This window comes from Coregonus lavaretus (genome assembly GCF_964263955.1).
Source record: "Coregonus lavaretus genome assembly, chromosome: 21".
Classification (NCBI taxonomy): Eukaryota; Metazoa; Chordata; class Actinopteri; order Salmoniformes; family Salmonidae; genus Coregonus; species Coregonus lavaretus.
Window position 1 is genome coordinate 11,447,235 of NC_140008.1, and position 18,631 is coordinate 11,465,865.

Below are 18,631 nucleotides of genomic sequence, written 5' to 3' on the forward strand. Positions count from 1 at the left end.
GGACTCTCATCACCGCTTTCCACCAACGGCATCCTGATCAACCTGCAATCCGTAGGGGCCGCCCCAGAGGGGTCCCTAACCGTCCTGCCCGCTCGGCTTCCTGTCCTGTGCCTGATCCTGTCTCGGGACCTGTCCCATCTCCCGACCACGGCCCTCCGGCTTCCTCCGAGGATGAGGACGTTCACTCGGACCGTTCGGAGGAGTTCTAGCCCTCCTCCGGCTCCCCTCCTCCCGCCCGGCGTGGTGTTGCTCTTGGGACTTCTGGGGCCGTCCCTTGGGGGGGGGGTTCTGTCATGAGCCTCTCACTCCACCGGGTTGCCACCTTAATTTTCTTCCACTCTGCTCACCACTCTCTCTACTCAGCCTAACTAGCTCCACCTGTCCCTGCTCTGCTCTGCTCTAATTACTCTGCCAGCTGCGCTGCATTACCCACTACCTCTCCCAGTATTTAAGGCCCTGTCTTTCAGCTCTCCGGTGTCAGATCGTCTGCAAAGCTCACACCCGGAACCTGTTTGCTCGCGCTTCTGGCTCACCCTGGTTTTGTGACCCCGGACCTGCCTGATTTTTGGATACTCTTCTGCCCCAGGAGATCCAGACCTGCTTCTGCCATAACGACTCCTGACTACTCTTCAATCCCGGTAACTCTGACCAGCCTTCTGCCTTGCTACTACGTATTTTGGATTTCCCTTGAACTGTACTGCTGCCTTGTTTCATTCCGCCCTGTTGTGTCTGTGTCTCCCCCCCCCAGGACTTCTGGACCACCCACCACCGGCTTCATAGGACGCATCGCTGCCACTGGGGGGGGCACAGACCCAGCACATTGGACGGGATCCCTGTTACCCCTGGAGCCTTCATTCACTCCCTACTTCCCTTTTCCCTTAAGTTTAATAAACTTTCTGGTGTGACGCAATTGTGGTCCTCTGGTCGTCTGTCTGAACCGTGACATATATATTGTCAAAGAAGTGTGGATCATCATTATTTGGTCCGTAAAGGTTAATGAGCCATATCTGTTTATGGTCCAATAACATATTTAAAATCATACATCTACCTTGCGGATCTGTTTGGACAATTTGTACATTCGGATCGAAATTACTGTTATATAATATCATCACCCCTTTTGAGTTTCTTTGCCCATGGGAGAAGTATATTTGAGATCAGATCCACCAAACACTCTGGTACCCCGTTGTAACCATTTTTCCCAAGCCACCGGGGCCACAATAATATGCCCCCTCTCTGATTGTCCGAGTGTGATCCCCTCCCCATGGGTTACTGCAGCCAGTGTTGCCAGCACTGCCACTACCTGGATGGAGGTACCCCACCAGAATCCCCACCGGCTAGGTACAAGGCCGTCAAGGTTCTCATTAGCAGCTTTGAGAATTTCCTTGTATATTATGCTCTCCCATTAGGGGCTTTTTAGGACCAACCCTGCCAGGCAGGCTCAGAATCTTGAGGGGGTGGTGCTGCTCTAGTAGGTCTCTGACCGCATTTATCTTTCTGTTTTGGCTGCATATAGGCAACTTACAGCAGGGCCATAAAAAAGATGGGGACTTCTCTTTGGTGTATGTGTCGCTCAGGTGACTGTCTAGGATATAGGGTTGGGTCCGTTTCATCATGATAGGACAATATATATATTTTTTAGATGTATACTTTATTTTAAAATGTATATCCCTCATCTGTACAAAATTGAAAGCTCTCTCTCGCAACCCCTGCTCACAGACACACGTTGTTTCTGGGATATGCTACCATTTCCTTTCTCACTCACTTAACGCCACACTTTTCCAAACACAAAAACGCACACCACACCTTCCATCAAAATACATCCACACATACCCACATACTGTGCCTTCTATGTCTTCTGTTTGCTATGTTTTTATCTCCACTATGTTGATTGTGTACTTGTGTTCTAATTAGTTATATTTGAAGATGTATTACTTTGCTTGTTATCCTTTCTTGTAATACCGTCTTATTAATTGTGCAAAAATATGACAACTAACATTAGCTAGCTAGCTAAGCACTGCTAGCCAGTCGGTGGCGCTGACAGATTGAAACTGGTATCAACAAAATGTCTTTCACTCTATCCCATAAAACATGACATTGCTAACTAGGCATCAATTAAATAACACCATTTAAATGTTTACTAGGAAGTTTAGTTAATAAGTTAGACACTCACCGGACAACTTTGGTAGGTAGCTAGCTAGATAGCTTGGTTTCCATTTTCCAACAGATTTTTCTAAACCCCTGATTGGTCATCACTGTTCTTGGAAGTCATGTGTTCACCAGAAATGGCTTCTGGTAAACTGTTTGCCACTAGTGGCAATAAATATTATTGTTGCCAAAGGTTTGCCGCAGATTCACCACTAGTGGCATACATTTGCAAACTTCTGACAACATTTTTTGGCACACTATTTAGTTTGCAGCAAATTTGCCACAAACTTGCGAGAAGTTTTCCGCCACAAAATAAATGTAGTTGGAACATATTATGGAACAGATTTGGTACAGATGGAAATTGTTTTCACTTGAATGGCGTCATCAGTATCATAGCACCATGTGATTGTGTGAGATCTCACCAGAATACACCTCCTTTTATGCTTGGATCTCAGGACCAAGTACTGTTTATGCTTCTCACTTTTTCGGCCCTCTAAGCACTGATATGATAAACTAAATGATTTGCGTTATGGACAGGTTTTTGTAAGATAAATGTGCAGGTTTGATCTCTATGGTATTGTGTCCTCATAGGAGCTGAATGTGATGTGGCCTATTGTGACATTCCGTAATAGTTTTGCCACAGTCAAGGTCCCCTGTGTGGCATTAAGTCCACATTTCTCTGCAGATCACAGGGGACAGGAATGGGTGGACAGACAGACAGACAGACAGAAGAAGAGGCACAAGCCATTGCCACAGAACACTTTAGAGACTTAAAAAATCAAAAGGCCGTTTCGCTTAATTTGTCTGTATGTTCGTGTTGGATAAAGAAATGTATTTATCTCTGTTCTGTGCAGGCTCTGCAAAGCCAGTTTTATTTTGTTATAGTGCTGGAGGGACTAAAGAAATACCTCAAGGCTATGTAATTCAACAACAAAAGGAAACCTATGAAAGCATTTTTCCACGTGGCCAAACAAATCATTTCCTCGCCTGGCGAGCTTCTGGCCTTCGGTGTTAGGAAATGATTTTCTGCTGCGGAGGTGGCTATTACGGATACGGTTCTTTAGCAATGGTTTAATCGGTGGGGGTGGTCAATGGCTCCTGTTCTCCTAGCTGCTTTCTTTTACCATGAGGGCTCTATGGATTTTTTCAGCTCTGTCTAAGATGACTGCACAATTAGCACCGATTGAATACACTGGCTGTAATCGAGGACTGGCATTTTAATTCAGGCATTGCTCGATACACTCTCTTTGTCCATGGAAATTGACAATTCCATTAGGTCATTATATAAAAAATGCTATTGGAATGAAGATCAATCAGTTGAGCATACCGTTTTGCAGCCTGGGTGATGCCAGATGTAATGGAGATAGCATTGAAAATTCAAGACTACAAGGCTAGAGTTCAATGTTCCCACACATAATTAGCATGAAAACATTATCGGTTATGTGCAATTAGGGAGCAGGAGCACGGCATCAGGGCACCAGTGAGCTGATGGGAGATACACGATAGGTCAAGTCTTTGGCTTTGCGCTGTTGTCTCTGTTTTAGCTAATGTTACTCTGAAGTAACATTTTAGAGCTAGTGTTGCACTCGATGCACTTTTGGTAATAGTTGCTGGCAGGTTTTATTTTACACCCAGCAATAGTTTGCGCATTGCTGTGAAAAAGAGCTCCCATCCTTCTGGAAGTAGCCCTCAACTGACCCTGTGATCTAAGCCTTTTTCTGCAGAAAAATACTGTCTCACTGGTTGTCTTAATCAGAAATCTAGATGAGCCAGCAGCCATACCACCCTGCACCTCTCTGTTGGGAAATAATTCAAAAATTGGCTCAAAAAGGGGCTTAGGTGGTGGGCGTGGCAGTTTTTGCATTTTTAAGCCAATTGCCTGCAATTCTACACATTTCTCCATGGAGCTGAGAGAAATTGTTGCACTTTTAAAGCATATTTCCTGCATTTCTACACATTTTGCTATGGAGCTCAGAGAAAATGTTGCAGTTCTAAAGCAAATTTCCTGCAATTCTATGCATTTCTCTATGCCTAATGCTGTGTTCTTTTGCTCAAACATAAGAACAAAATCAATACTGCTAAATTCATTGTTTTTGAAATTTTCAATTCTCCCTATCTAGCTATTATTTTGGTGATTGTTAGTTCTCAAAGATTATAAAGAATATATATATATAAAGATTCCATTATTATTTCTACATACATATATCTGGTTTTAGTTATTTAAGTTTACACTTAGGGCGTCCCGAAAAAGTCTTAGGCGGCCCGCTCAAGGATTTCAATTGCAGAAAAATCCCTTCCCTAGAAGTGGATAGGAGAATACTTGGCTATAGACCACTTTCTGTGTTTGCAAACATTGCCAAATGAGGGCGATGCATGCAAATTGGCTGAACGTCAGCAAAAAAAGCCTATATTTACAGTTGAAGTCGGAAGTTTACATACACTTAGGTTGGAGTCATTAAAACTCGTTTTTCAACCACTCCACAAATGTCTTGTTAACAAACTATAGTTTTGGCAAGTCGGTTAGGACATCTACTTTGTGCATGACACAAGTCATTTTTCCAACAATTGTTTACAGACAGATTATTTCACTTATAATTCACTGTATCATAATTCCAGTGGGTCAGAAATGTACATACACTAAGTTGACTGTGCCTTTAAACAGCTTGGAAAATTCCAGAAAATGATGTCATGGCTTTAGAAGCTTCTGATAGGCAAATTGACATCATTTGAGTCAATTGGAGGTGTACCTGTGGATGTATTTGGAGGCCTCCTTCAAACTCAGTGCTTCTTTGCTTGTCATCATGGGAAAATCAAAAGAAATCAGCCAAGACCTTAGAAAACAAATTATAGACCTCTACAAGATTGGTTCATCCTTGGGAGCAATTTCCAAATACCTGAAGGTACCACGTTCATCTGTACAAACAATAGTATGCAAGTATAAACACCATGGGACCAGGCAGCCGTCATACCGCTCAGGAAGGAGACGCGTTCTGTCTCCTAGAGATGAATGTACTTTGGTGTGAAAAGTGCAAACCAATCCCAGAACAACAGCAAAGGACCTTGTGAAGATGCTGGAGGAAACAGGTACAAAAGTATCTATATCCACAGTAAAACGAGTCCTATATCGACATAACCTGATAGGCCGCTCAGCAAGGAAGAAGCCACTGCTCCAAAACCGCCATAAAAAAGCCAGACTACGGTTTGCAACTGCACATGGGGACAAAGATCGTACTTTTTGGAGAAATGTCCTCTCGTCTGATGAAACAAAAATATAACTGTTTGGCCATAATGACCATCGTTATGTTTGGAGGGAAAAGGGGGTAGCTTGCAAGCCAAAGAACACCATCCCAACCGTGAAGCACGGGGGTGGCAGCATCATGCTGTGGGGGTGCTTTGCTGGATGAGGGACACTTCACAAAATAGATGGCATCATGAGGATGGAAAATTATGTGGATATATTGAAGCAACATCTCAAGACATCAGTCAGGAAGTTAAAGCTTGGTCGCAAATGGGTCTTCTAAATGGACAATGACCCCAAGCATACTTCCAAAGTTGTGACAAAATGGCTTAAGGACAACAAAGTCAAGGTATTAGAGTGGCCATCACAAAGCCCTGACCTCAATCCTATAGAAAATGTGTGGGCAGAACTGAAAAAGCGTGTGCGAGCAAGGAGGCCTACAAACCTGACTCAGTTACACCAGTTCTGTCAGGAGGAATGGGCCGAAATTCACCCAACGAATTGTGGGAAGCTTGTGGAAGGCTACCTGAAACGTTTGACCCAAGTTAAACAATTTAAAGGCAATGCTACCTAATACTAATTGAGTGTATGTAAACTTCTGACCCACTGGGAATGTGATAAAAAAATAAAAGCTGAAATAAATAATTATCTCTACTATTATTCTGACATTTCACATTCTTAAAATAAAGTGGTGATCCTAACTGACCTAAGACAGGGAATTTTTACTAGGATTAAATGTCAGGAATTGTGAAAAACTGAGTTAATGTATTTGGCTAAGGTGTATGTAAACTTCCGACTTCAACTGTAAGTTCAATACATGTAGTTGATTCCCTACTAAGTTCAATAAAAAAAAATGGTATTGTTGAATTCCGTTTTAATGTCTGGATTCCATGATTCTGTCCGTGATCTCCACAACACAGATTTTATAGGGCCCTACATTCTGGCAGCCAGACATTAGCCAACTCAATAATACCACACATTGGTGGTGGATGAAGAGACGCAATGCAAAGCCCTTGAAATTGCATAGAAATGTCAATGTTTTCCTTCTGAGTGGCGCAGCGGTCTAAGGCACTGCATCGCAGTGCTTGAGGCATCACGACAGCCCTGGGTTCGATCTCAGGCTATGTCACAGCTGGCCGTCACCGGGAGACCTATGAGGTGGCGCACAATTGGCACAGCATCGTCCGGGTTAGGGGACGGTTTGGCCGGCTGGGATTTCCTTGTACCACTGTGCTCTAGTGACTCCTTGTGGCGGGCCGGGCACCTGCAAGGTGACTCGGTCGCCAGTTGGACGGTGTTTCCTCCGATACATTGGTGCGGCTGGCTTTCGGGTTAAGCGAGCAGTGTGTCAAGAAGCAGTGCGGCTTGGCAGGGTCGTGTTTTGGAGGACGCATGTCTCTCGATCTTTGCCTCTCCCGAGTCCGTAGGGGAGTTGCAGCGATGGGACAAGACTGTAACTACCAATTGGATATCATGAAAAAGGGGTAAATTGCTCCCTTTACACACGTTATTCTTGTTGAGACTGACATTTTCCATATGCTCCATTGTTGTTTTTAGCTATGGGTAATACCTCCAGGGTCTACACACTCACACTCACACACGCACACACAGACAAGCACTGCTGTCACACACAGTGATTTTTGTTTGGTGACAGCATTTTTCCTCTGTTCCATTCCTCTGACTATTTGGTTCTCCACCCATCCCAATATACTAATGCTCATGTGTCCTGACACCTATGTGGTTGATTGGCCAACCCCTTGGGCCACCCAGGTTTACTAGATCAGCCTAGGACCTGCTTCTTGTCATCACACTGTCACAGTGGTGTGTGAGAATGGTGTGAGTGGATGTGGGTGGGGGTGTGTGTGTGTAAATGTGTGTGTCCCTGTACTGTATACTGTGTGTGAAAAAGTGTTAATGTGTCAACAGCTGATATACCTTGTCTTGTGAGTAGGTGTGTTGGCTGTGTGTTAGCAACTATATGTGTGTGAGTATATCGCTGTGTGAGCTGTGACTATAACAAGCTAAGTGAACGGCAGAGATTTGTCTCTTTTCAGGTGTGGAAAAGGTTCTCTGTGTGAGTGACCGTCCGACCCCTTGCAGACGACCCATACCCCAACAGGTCTCAGTGTGATGTGAGAAAACCACTGATACCACTGATCCAGAATCAGCTTACTGTGCAGCATTCCGCTACAATTACACTGTGAGCACCGGTAGCAGACTTTGCCAGACTTTTATTCCCAGAAAATATTACCCACTATATCACTACGACAGAGCCAACCTCCAATTGTTCACCTCTCTTTTTTGGCGAGTGAGTCTCATTCCCTGTGTTAATGGGGGCAATAGGGAGAGAAGTTGTTCTGCTTCACGATTCCAGTGAATGTGTTTCTCCTCTCTAAAGGGACAAATGGTAAATGCCAGTGAAATGCCACAGGTATCCATCTAGCTGACCTTCAGAACAACAGGTCACTCAGTGGACCATGGTACATCTCAGGCAAGAGACCATAGCTCCTCCTTTTATATTTAAATGTATGCAGTGTTTTATAGCTAAGCATCAAAACAACTCCAGACCTTTACATATTTTCCTTAACTGACAAGCTGTAGTGTCAATCTAGTGACCGTAACAAGTAATCTCGGTTAACCCAGAACTAAAGTATTGCGTAATTAGTTCTCGATTTAGTTCTCTGTCCATACATGTTAAGAGAAGAGATAGAATGAGGATCGTAACGGAACAAAGAGCTCCACCCTTTCTCTTTGCAAGTTACGGGCAAATCTATGGGCCAAAATGTCCCCTCCCCTTCCGAAATTCGAAAGATGCTAACACCTGTGAAATTGTGATTTGTTCAAATAACTAGTGACGGAAAACTCAAGCACCGGAACTAATTCTGCTGATCTCACGCATCCCGTTGTATCATGACAGATCTACGGTACCATTTATGTTTACGTAGTCTGTCCATGAGAGATTACATAACAAGCAACGCTCCCAGAACATTTCGGTCTGGCTCCCATTTGGTTGAGAGATACCACTGGAGGACTCTGTTGCTGTGTTCGAGAAACACCACACTTAGCAACACAAACGTGTCCTTGATCCTGGGTGTGTATCGCCATTCTGGTGAAAAACAGACCTCCCAGCAAACAGGGGACATCCTGAGGACATTCGGCGACATTCCCATTACGTCCCTTGTAGCTCAGTTGGTAGCTCAGTTGGTAGAGCATGGCACTTGCAATGCCAGGGTTGTGGGTTTGTTTCCCACTGGGGGCCAGTATGAAAACGTATGTACTCACTAACTGTAAGTCGCTCTGGATAAGAGAGTCTGCTAAATGACTAAAATGTAAATGTAAAAAATGTCCCTTAAGGGAACGTCGTGTGATGGTCCCAATGGAATGATCTCTGGGGGACCTACAGTGGGGGAAAAAAGTATTTAGTCAGCCACCAATTGTGCAAGTTCTCCCACTTAAAAAGATGAGAGAGGCCTGTAATTTTCATCATAGGTACACGTCAACTATGACAGACAAAATGAGAAAAAATAATCCAGAAAATCACACTGTAGGATTTTTTATGAATTTATTTGCAAATTATGGTGGAAAATAAGTATTTGGTCAATAACAAAAGTTTCTCAATACTTTGTTATATACCCTTTGTTGGCAATGACACAGGTCAAACGTTTTCTGTAAGTCTTCACAAGGTTTTCACACACTGTTGCTGGTATTTTGGCCCATTCCTCCATGCAGATCTCCTCTAGAGCAGTGATGTTTTGGGGCTGTCGCTGGGCAACACAGACTTTCAACTCCCTCCAAAGATTTTCTATGGGGTTGAGATCTGGAGACTGGCTAGGCCACTCCAGGACCTTGAAATGCTTCTTACGAAGCCACTCCTTCGTTGCCCGGGCGGTGTGTTTGGGATCATTGTCATGCTGAAAGACCCAGCCACGTTTCATCTTCAATGCCCTTGCTGATGGAAGGAGGTTTTCACTCAAAATCTCACGATACATGGCCCCATTCATTCTTTCCTTTACTCATCTTTTTAAGTGGGATAACTTGCACAATTGGTGGCTGACTAAATACTTTTGTATGTGTAGTTCCCTGTATGTTCCCAGGATATCACTGAGGACCATGTCAGGACCATTTTAGGACGTTCTCAGGACTTTCGTTCTCTGGGGGACCTTTTTATAGTTCCCGGGTTTGTCCCAGGGACATGTTTAGGATGTTCTTGGGATGTTGTGTCATGCTCCCCAAGAACATCCTAAAAACGTCCCGAAGAACGTCCTAAAAACGTCCTCGGGACGTCCCGGGACCAACCGGGAACTAGACAAAACCTCCAGGGGACCATGACACATCGGCCTGACGACTTTAGGTGACCATTTCGTGATGTCCCAGGGACGTCCTAACGACTCATTATTGTTTGCAGGGCTCTCTCTTTCTCTAACGGCACCAGTATCCATATCTAGTTAGTATGCTGACCCCGGCACCCAGCTGGCTCTTATGAGAACAACCAAATCACTTCAAACATGAGGAGGCTGTAAACACAGACTGTAACACAGGCAGGGCTCAAATGAAGAGAGCTGCATATCTGTCAGTTCCTGTGTAAAACAAGGACAGCGGCTTGTTGTTGCACAGGTAACTTCCTGGTTACACAAGACAAGGACCTTGAAACGATCTTGCTCCTGATAAAGCTAATCATATACAGTACATTACATTATGCAGTGATCCATTATTCATTGGTGTTAGCAGACAGGCCTTTTGACCCTTTGGCCGCTACACCAGTACCCTAAGTAATGTATGTATGTGCCTGTGTTATGCTAGTAGTTATTGCCTGGTTGGTAAACCACCTTTCAAACCTCTGTATTTTTATGTCACAAATGAGCACTTTCTCTTTCCTAGTCACAAACATATCCCTCGGCCTCTATTCCAGTTCTATGTCTCTCTCTGGATGTTAACTTTGAGCCCAAGCAGGCTTTTCACACTCCATGCGGGTACATTTTTACATTTTACTCATTTAGCAGACACTCTTATCCAGAGTGACTTACAGGAGCAATTAGGGTTAAGTGTTTTGCTCAAGGGCACATCGACAGATTTTTCACCTAGTCTGCTCGGGAATTCGAACCAACAACTTTTTGGTTACTGGCCCAACACTCCTGCTAGGCTACCTGCCCGCCAAAACACAGGTAGTAGCACAGACTACTGCAATCAGTGTTTTCCACAAGCACATGGAGTAGCCAGCCAAATAGAAAAAGTAGCCAGCCAGCATCACCCGGGCCTGGGGGCTCCAGGAGGGCTTGCCTCCCCGGGGTTAAGATTATTTTGCCAAACAAGCTCTATTTTGGTGGCCTCTGGTACATTCTAATGCCTTGATTCCATCCAAAATACACTGCGAAATTATTGAATACTTTATTGAGTTTACCTCCCAGTTTGGAAACATTAGTTGTGGTATTGTGTTTACAATTTAAATTACTTAAAATGTATGAATTCTATGTATTGTTAGTTTTTTGGGGATATCGTCTAGGCCTTTAAGTAAGAGAACATTAAACACTTTTTTTTTTTTTTTTTTTTTTTTTTTTTTACATCTAACCTGTCTTCCTATGAGATTAAAGTATTTTACTGCAAGACACAGTATGAATTGCCACAATTATGTTTGTTCTTCAAACTATGTATTTTATTAAAACAGAAAAATGAAGTAAATAGCCCAAATTTACATTTTAGTCATTTAGCAGATACAGGTATGATTTAAGAATTAAGCAGGTGTTAATCATGGGCTTTGTTAAACAGAAAGCAGCAGTTGACTACTCCATTGTCAACACTTCGATTAAATCAATAGACCTATATCGATATCTTTGAAATTACCATATACATAAGTATCATTAGCTTTTAAAACAATTACATCTGTTTTATTGTATCCTATTTTAGACCAGGGTGAGGCCATCTCTCCACTAGCCTACCTATTGTTCCTGCAGTGAGGAGGATTCACCATCTTCAGCAGCATACCACCCTGCATCCCACTGCTGGCCTGCCTCTGAAGCTAAGCTGGGTTGGTCCTGGATGTGAGACCAGATGTTGCTGGAAGTGGTGTTGGAGGGCCAGTAGGAGACAGTCTTTCCTCTGGTCTTAAAAAAAATATCCCAATGCCCCAGGGCAGTGATTGGGGACATTGCCCTGTGTAGGGTGCTGTCTTTCGGATGGGACGTTAAACAGGTGTCCTGACTCTCTGTGGTCACTAATGGTACTTATCGTAAGAGTAGGGGTGTTAACACTGGTGTCCTGGCTAAATTCCCAATCTGGCTTTATAGAATTATGGCCACCTAATCATCCCCAGCATCCAATTGGTTCATTCATCCTAGCTCCTCCCCCTGTAACTATTCCCCAGGTTGTTCCTGTAAAAGAGAAAGTGTTATCAGGCAAATTACCTGCTAAAATAAGGGTTAATAAATAAAACATTAAATGTTTTTATAATTTATCTGCAGATAATAGCCAAAAAGGCTAACAGAATGCAAATTAGGGAGCCAAATGAATGTCGGTAAACTACTGACGAGTCACTCACTTTAATGTCACTGGCAAGTCCTGATGGACTTCATACTGAAAATACAAACGACATCTTTAGTTTACTTGTCCCGATGCGATACCATGGACATATAACTATTTTGTATGATTTATGAATGGCAAGGATATATGAGATCGACTTTATTTAGTCAGTTTGACACCATTTCTAAACGATTTAACATTGTTGTTCGTCAATCAAATCACAGTAAGCCTATGCGCCAGGACTTCGTGGCTGCATATGAAAATAAATGAATGTGCCAGAAAACAATAGACTAAGTGGATTTCGACTCATCGTTACCACATTACATGGGACGTGCAAATTCACTCACATAAACGATGAAGGAGCGTCATACTCTCTCCCTCCGTGTAAATACATTTGACTGCAACCACAGCGTACACAACACACACACTCAGGTACAGGAAGCGGGACAGACAGCACTGTCAAACCAACATTGTTTTCCTGTCATCGCTCACTTTGTGACTGACAGACGCCTGTCCTATCAATAGATCGCTAGAAGATGCGTATCGTTAATTCTAGCGGGAGAGGGCTCGGATGACTTTTTTTCTGACATGCGGATTGTAAAAAAGTAGCCTAGTTAATTTAAGTGGAAAAAGTACCCGGCTGAAAATGTGTGTGTAACCGGCTGTATAGCCGACAGCCGGCGCTAGTGGAAAACCCTTTGCAATGCTAATTAGAAAGTGATTGAGAGCACAGAGGGATAATATTTTCTAAGTGTGCTGCCATATAAATTTGCCACTAAGCAGAGGCCAGAGTTTAGTGAGCCATTGAGCACACCACAAATATTAGTGTGGAACAGAGGCTCTCCCATAAAGCCTGCTCCATTACTTCCCTTAAGGCAGTAGGGGGCATTACATCACATTGAGAATGGCACTAGGGAGACACAGTGCTTCATCTAAATCCAATAGGCCTACATCACCTAAGTGATTTTTATTTACAGTGTGTGAGAGTTGCACTGGGTTTTCAGAGGGTAGAGTGATTTTGCCTTTGAATTCTGAAATCTGATAAGATAGTTCAAGTGTGATCGTCATCATCCTAGAGCAGCGTGATCTGCCCTTAATGAGTCTCTCTGTCAGTCAGCTTTAACATTTTGTTTCCCCCAAACCCAACAATTACATGACTGCAGTTCATTTTCACTGTTATTTAAAGGATAGTCCGTAATTAGCCAATGAGCAATTGCCTAAGCTATCTAAAGAACCACTGTGTTCCTTCAGGGAACCTGTTATCAGCAGCTTGAGGTGTTGAGCTGAACAAGAAAGTCTTCCCTTATTAAAGACGCTGATGGTTAAAAGGAATGGTTGTCTGGAATCCACAAATCTTGACAAGGAAATATCTCACTTACTCTTTTGTTTCCTACAAACCCATCATACACTACATTACCAAAAGTATGTGGACACCTGAACATCTCACTCCAAAATCATGGGCATTAATATGGAGTTGGTCCCCCCTTTGCTGATATAACAGCCTCAACTCTTCTGGGAAGGCTTTCCACTAGAAGTTAGAACATTGCTGCGGGGACTTGCTTCCATTCAGCCACAAGAGCATTAGTGAGGTCGGGCACTGATGTTGGGCGATTAGGCCTGGCTCGCAGTCGGCGATCCAATTCATCCCAAAGGTGTTCGATGGGGTTGAGGTCAGGGCTCTGTGCAAGCCAGTCAAGTTCTTCCACACCGATCTTGACAAACCATTTCTGTATGTACCTCGCTTTGTGCACGGGGGAATTGTCATTCTGTAACAGGAAAGAGCCTTCCCCAAACTGTTGCCACAAAGTTGGAAGCACAGAATTGTCTAGAATGTCATTGTAGGCTGTAGCGTTAAGATTTCCCTTCACTGGAACTAAGGGGCTTAGCCCGAACCATGAAAACAGCCCCAGGCCATTATTCTAGCATGGCAGAAACTTGACGAACTGACTTGTTGGAAGGGTGGCATCCTATGACGGTGCCACTTTGAAAGTCAAAGAGCTCTTCAGTAAGGCCATTCTACTACAAGTGTTTGTCTATGGAGATTGCATGGCTGTGTGCTTGATTTTATACACCTGTCAGCAACGGGTGTGGCTGAAATAGCCGAATCCACTAAATTGAAGGGGTGTCCACATACCTTTGTATATATAGAGTATATGACTCACACTTTTAAATTGAGTTTGGCTACAAAGCCGCTTATGTGGCTAGCAGAGTTCATCCCCATCCCCAGCATCAATGACTCAGATCATTACAATAGGTTCACTTTATTTTATAAAGAACCAGTGGAAATCACCAGAAAAAGAATCCTAGGAACGTCCTGATGTGATGGATATGTTTCAGGAGTTTCAACCATGCCCCAAAAGGATTCCCTTAGATCTTGGACAAGTCGATGAATGATATTTACTATAGTCCTCCTCGGATAGGAAAAGTTGTCTCTATGATGCCATATCAACTGTAACTAAGGAGAGAGGAAGCATCAACAATAGTGATATGCCTGCATAGCATATTACAGTCTGAGTTATATCACTGTATGTGGTAGATAAGTTTCATATTCGGTTGAAGTCGGAAGTTAACATATACCTTAGCCAAATACATTTAAACTCAGTTTTTCACAATTCCTGACATTTAATCCTAGTAAAAATTCCCTGTCTTAGGTCAGTTATGATCACCACTATATTTTAAGAATGTGAAATATCAGAATAATAGTAGAGAGAATGATTTATTTCAGCTTTTATTTCTTTCATTCAATTAGTATTTGGTAGCATTGCCTTTAAATTGTTTAACTTGGGTCAAACGTTTCAGGTAGCCTTCCACAAGCTTCCCACAATAAGTTGGGTGAACTTTGGCCCATTCCTCCTGACAGAGCTGGTGTAACTGAATCAGGTTTGTAGGCCTCCTTGCTCGCACACGCTTTTTCAGTTCTGCCCACACATTTTCTATAGGATTGAGGTCAGGGCTTTGTGATGGCCACTCCAATACCTTGACTTTGTTGCCCTTAAGCCATTTTGCCACAACTTTGGAAGTATGCTTGGGGTCATTGTCCATTTGGAAGACCCATTTGCGACCAAGCTTTAACTTCCTGACTGATGTCTTGAGATGTTGCTTCAATATATCCACATAATTTTCCTTCCTCATGATGCCATCTATTTTGTGAAGTGCACCAGTCCCTCCTGCAGCAAAGCACCCCCACAGCATGATGCTGCCACCCCCGTGCTTCATGGTTGGGATGGTGGTCTTCGGCTTGCAAGCCACCCCATTTTCCTCCAAACATAACGATTGTCATTATGGCCAAACAGTTCTATTTTTGTTTCATCCGACCAGAGGACATTTCTAAACAAAGTACAATTTTTGTCCCCATGTGCAGTTGCAAACCGTAGTCTGGCTTTTTTATGGCAGTTTTGGAGCAGTGGCTTCTTCCTTGCTGAGCGGCCTTTCAGGTTATGTCAATATAGGACTCGTTTTTACTGTGGATATAGATACTTTTGTACCTGTTTCCTCCAGCATCTTCACAAGGTCCTTTGCTGTTGTTCTGGGATTGATTTGCACTTTTCGCACCAAAGTACGTTCATCTCTAGGAGACAGAATGCGTCTCCTTCCTGAGCGGTATGACGGCTGCGTGGTTCCATGGTGTTTATACTTGCGTACTGTTGTTTGTACAGATGAACGTGGTACCTACAGATGAACCAGAATTGTGGAGGTCTACAATTTTTTTTAGGCTTTGAAATACATCCACAGGTACACCTCCAATTGACTCAAATGATGTCAATTAGCCTATCAGCAGCTTCTAAAGCCATGACATCATTTTCTGGAATTTTACAAGCTGTTTAAAGGCACAGTCAAGTTAGTGTATGTAAATTTGTGACCCACTAAAATTGTGATACAGTGAATTATAAGTGAAATAATCTGTCTGTAAATTTTTTTTGGAAAAATGACTTGTGTCATGCACAAAGTAGATGTCCTAACCGACTTGCCAAAACTATAGTTTGTTAACAAGAAATTTGTGGAGTGGTTGAAAAACGAGTTTTAATGACTCCAGCCTAAGTGTATGTAAACTTCCGACTTCAACAGTATCTCATCAACTTGTATTTTGGAGTGATGTAATGGATGCGATTCAGAAGGAGGGCTGAGAGAGAGAGAAAGGGGGAGTAGATGCAGGAGTAGAGGAAAGCACCGTACAGGTGCATGATCAGAAATGATATGAAGGTAATGTTCCTTACAGAGAAAATGCAGGTGGGGGAAGATGATGAATGTGTCTCTTTCTGGTGCGTAAACATTTATGTATTTTTGTTGACAACAGCATTCACGTTGAAATGAAATGTTTCATTTAATGTCAGGGTTTTTAAAAGTTCCAATTCTGCTACACACTTACAGTACAGTAAGTCGTTGATCATTAAATATGAATAGATTGTTCTCACAAGTATTTAGATCAGTTGGATTGCTAATCCCACTCATATGTTTTTCTACACTGTGGATTTCCACATCAAGGACCCTGAGGAGCTGAAGGTTGCTTGTGTATATGCCTCAATCTCTGGAAACCGCACGTACACTTCCTCTGTTTGTCTCTATCTGTCAGTTATAAATCAGCTTTGACAAGTGCAGCTAAGCAATTCTTTCCCAGTGTACCCACAGGGTGACTTATGCTAATTACGTATCTAAATCGCGAGGCTTCACCAGAATAAATCCTGTTTGCTCCTTCATGCTGACTGGGTCTCGGTGTAATCCTCCCCTCCAGGCTATCCACTGATTTCCCACATTTCCGTAATTTGAGTTCTCACTGCAGTTCTAATCAATATTAAATCAGATATAAACCGTCCAGGTAGCGATTCCCACTGAAAGTGATTTTGGGATTTTTATTCGGATCCCCATTAAGGTGTTAAAGAAGCAGCAGCTTTTCTTCCTTCGGTCCACACAAAACATAGAACATGACAAAATACAGAACGCTAATGGACAAGAACAGCAACACAAATTTTAACTAAGAACACTACGACTAAAGAACGATATGATTAAAGTCTCATAGGTTTCATATTAAGACCTTCCCATTGAGGCAAGTCTCCAGAGAAGTGACACAAAACCGTGTGATATAAAAAATTATAATGAGAAAGAAAAAATCAAGAAGAAAAAAAACAACAATAATAATACTAAACTCAAACATTCAGTTGTTTTGTCATGTACACACTTTTAGGCTGTGTGTGTGTGTGTGTGTATGTGTAACCCCTACAGCTGGTTTCGCCTTACCTCTCCTGGAAGAGAGCCCCCACAGGAAACCAGGGGCGTAGAGGGAGGGGTGAAGAGCCAGGGGGGTAGTGGGATGGGTGAAGAGCCAGGGGGGTATTGGGAGGGGTTAGGTTTAGGGTTAGGGGTTTGGAAAAATAGGATTTTGAATGGGAATCAATTGTGTGTCCCCACAAGGTTAGTAAAACAAGATTGTGTGTGTGTTTTTTTAAAAGTGATTTTATTACATGCCTGAGTTACCTGAGGTGGAAGAGAATTCCATGTAGTCATTGCTCTGTACAGTACTGTTTGTCTGCCAGCCTCTGTTCTGGACTTGGGGACTGTGAAGATACCCCTGATTGTGTGTCTTTTTGGGTATGTATGGGTTAACTGGCTGAACAGACAATTCAGTACTTTCAGCACGTCAGTACTTCTTACAAAGACCAGCAGTGATGCAGTCAAGCTCTCCTCAACTTTGAACGAGGAGAGACTGACATGCATGTTATTGACGTTGGCCTTCCGTGTACAATTGAGGGCTACAGCTTTTCAAGGTCCTTTTTTAGCGCACCTGACCATACAACTAGGCAATAGTCAAGATGCGACAAAACCAGAGCTTGTCAGGACTAGTTTGGTTGCATGTGATGTTAAAAAAGCAGAGCATCTCTTTATCACAGACAGACCTCTCCCTATCTTTATAAAAAAAATTACATTTACATTTTTGTCATTTAGCAGACGCTCTTATCCAGAGCGACTTACAGTTAGTGAATGCATACGTGTTATTATTATTATTTTATTTTTTCATACTGGCCCCCCGTGGGAAACAAACCCACATCCCTGCCAGCCAAACCCTCCCCTACCTTGGACGATGCTGGACCAATTGTGCGCCACCCATGTGTCTCCCGGTTGCGGCCGGCTGCGACAGAGCCTGGACTCGAACCAGGATCTCTAGTGGCACAGCTAGCACTGCCATGCAGTGCCTTAGACCACTGCGCCACTCGGGAGTCAATATAATGTGATAACAATATAATGAATGTGCTTTGACCATGTATAACACCAATAACTTTAGTCTCTTCTACTTGTTCAACTGCCACATTATTCATTACCAGATTCAGCTGAGGTCCAGTACTTAAGGAATGAAATTTACCAAATACAATTAATTTGGTTTCAGGTATGTTCAACACTAGCTTATTCCTAGCTACCCATTCTAAAACTGACTGCAACTCTTTGTAGCTTGGAACAACCTGCTTGGAACAACCTGTCATTGTTATAAAGCGATAACGAATCTGAAAGTCATCGTTATAAAGAGAGAATGATTCTAAAAGTCATTGTTATAGAGGGATAATGAATCTAAAAGTAATTGTTATAAAGAGAGAATGAATCTGAAAGTCATTGTTATAAAGAGAGAATGAATCTGAAAGTCATTGTTATAAAGAGAGAATGAATCTGAAAGTCCTATTAGTGGTTGTAGTTTTTGTGATATTGAAACAAGGTTATGATGGGACAATGTATGGTGATTTATCACCAGAG

The 18,631-nt window shown here is 42.8% G+C and overlaps 1 protein-coding gene across 1 annotated transcript in view; it reads left to right on the forward strand.

The window, feature by feature from the left end:
* LOC311148752 (metabotropic glutamate receptor 8-like) overlaps positions 1-18,631 on the forward strand; it is a gene marked incomplete at both ends in the record, with an annotated part of 113,621 nt that overhangs the window by 52,370 nt on the left and 42,620 nt on the right. The gene's annotated exons all lie outside the window — the stretch shown is intronic.